A 2,181-nucleotide genomic window follows, 5' to 3' on the forward strand; every position below is an offset into this window, starting at 1 on the left:
ATGGCAGATCCTGTCCGAGCAGGCGAAGGATCCTTACAATTTAAATCGGAAAATTCTCTTATCGCCATAAGTGCGGGACTCTTTAAAGTGGTGGCTGAGCACCGAAAACCTGAACAATGGTGTACCTTGGTCAGTTCGGAACCCAGTGGTGCTGACCACGAATGCAAGTCCATTAGGTTGGGGAGCACATCTAGCAGGCCGGATTCCACAGGACCAATGATAAGCCTCAATGAGGGCAGCATCCTCCAACCTAAAAGAGTTGACAGCTGTATGGCGGGCAATTCTCCATGCAGAAGAAGAGATCCAAGGAAAACATTTGGCAGTATTGTCCGACAACAGCATGACCGTGTCATACATAAATTGACAAGGAGGAACAAGGTCAACATCTCTGATGGCAGAAGCCAAGAAACTGTTCTTATGGGCAGAAAGCAATCTTTTATCCCTGTCAAGCACACACTTGAAAGGGGCGGACAATCTTGTGGCAGATTTCTTAAGCCGTCATGTGTTACATCAGGGAGAGTGGTCCCTGAATCAGGAAATATTTGGAAAAATTTGTGCCATCTGGGGCACACCAGAAGTGGATCTGTTTGCCACAAAAGAAAATCGGAAGGTAAACAGGTTCTACTCCTTAAATCCAAGGGAACACCCGGAGGGAGTTGATGCACTGCTGCACCGTTGGAAGTTTCCACTAGCTTATGCGTTTCCCCCGGTTCTGCTGATCCCAATAGTCCTAAAGAAAATTCGGGAAGACAAGACACGAATAATCCTTGTCGCGCCCTTCTTGCCAAAAAGGGCATGGTTAACGTGGTTCAGACGTATGTATATCTCGGACCCATGGATTCTTCCGGATATGCCAAATCTCCTGCACCAGGGTCCAGTAGTACATCCTCAGGGGCACAGACTCCATCTCACCGCTTGGAACTTGAGAGGGGACTCCTACTAGCGAAAGGATTCTCTGGCCCTTTAGTGACCACTTTGCTTGCCAACAGGAAAAAGATCACATCAAACAAATATCAAAAAAACTTGGGAAAGATTCCTGTAATTTTCAGGATGACGGTTGTCCGATACAATCCAAGAAGTCCCAATAACTGAAGTTCTGGAGTTTCTCCAAAGAGGACTAGAGAGAGGATTATCTACTAGCACCCTGAAAGTGCAAGTCTCTGCCCTTTACGGCCAGACCCTCGAAATCACTACCTAAGGTAGCTCCCTGGGATCTAAACTTAGTTTTAAATGCCCTAACTTCTCCTTTCGAGCCTCTTCCATTTCGATAAAGGCCTTGACACTAAAGACAGTTCTACTGGTTGCCCTGACATCAGCTCGACGTATCTGCGGGATGCAAGATATCTCAGTAAATCCCCCATATACTACTTTTCTGGATGACAGAGTAATTATAAAGTCTGACCCGGCCTTCCTCCCGAAGGGCAATTCAAAATTTCACAGGGACCGTAAAATAATTTTGCCCTCTTTTTGTGCCAACCCAAAATCCCAGGGAGAGCAAACCTTTCATTGACTAGATATCAGACGTTGCCTACTCCAATATATAGAAGTTTAAAAGTCTTGGCGACAGTCATCAGCCCTCTTTGTCTTCTTCCAGGGGAAAAAAGGCCTCAAAATCGACTATTGCACGGTGGCTTCGTATGGCTATTTCACTTTCGTATTCTTCTTCAGGACAAGTTCCCCCACTGGGTGTAACGGCTTACTCTACAATGGCCATTGCCACATCCTGGATTGAAAAGGGCGAATGCCTCTGTAGAACAGATTTGCAGAGCAGCAGTATGGTCCTCACTCTCCACTTTCTTCCGTCATTATAGGTTAGATCTAGGACTTTCAAATCTTGCCTTTGGGAAAAAGGTGCTATCTGCTGTTGTCCCACCCTAAGAGTCTCTTCTATTTTTTTCCTCTCATGTACGGTGCTCTCACGGGGAAGGGAAAAAGTGATAATTACTTACCGGTAATTTTATTTTCCATATCCTTGACGGGACCACATTAATTCCCGCCCTGTCTTGGTGATGGTTGTGTGATGCACAAAAAATATTGTAGAACTGGTAAATATGGTTTCGTTAAAAGTGAATATCATATGCATATGTGAGCTAATAAGGCTGTTACCTTGCATACTCTGAAACAAACTGAGGGGAGAGGTGCTGCCAACTTTTATCTCTGCTGCAGGTTTCCTGTTCCTGG

Source organism: Dendrobates tinctorius, unplaced genomic scaffold (genome assembly GCF_039654945.1).
Source record: "Dendrobates tinctorius isolate UK_male_01 unplaced genomic scaffold, ASM3965494v1 ptg000192l, whole genome shotgun sequence".
Taxonomy (NCBI): Eukaryota; Metazoa; Chordata; class Amphibia; order Anura; family Dendrobatidae; genus Dendrobates; species Dendrobates tinctorius.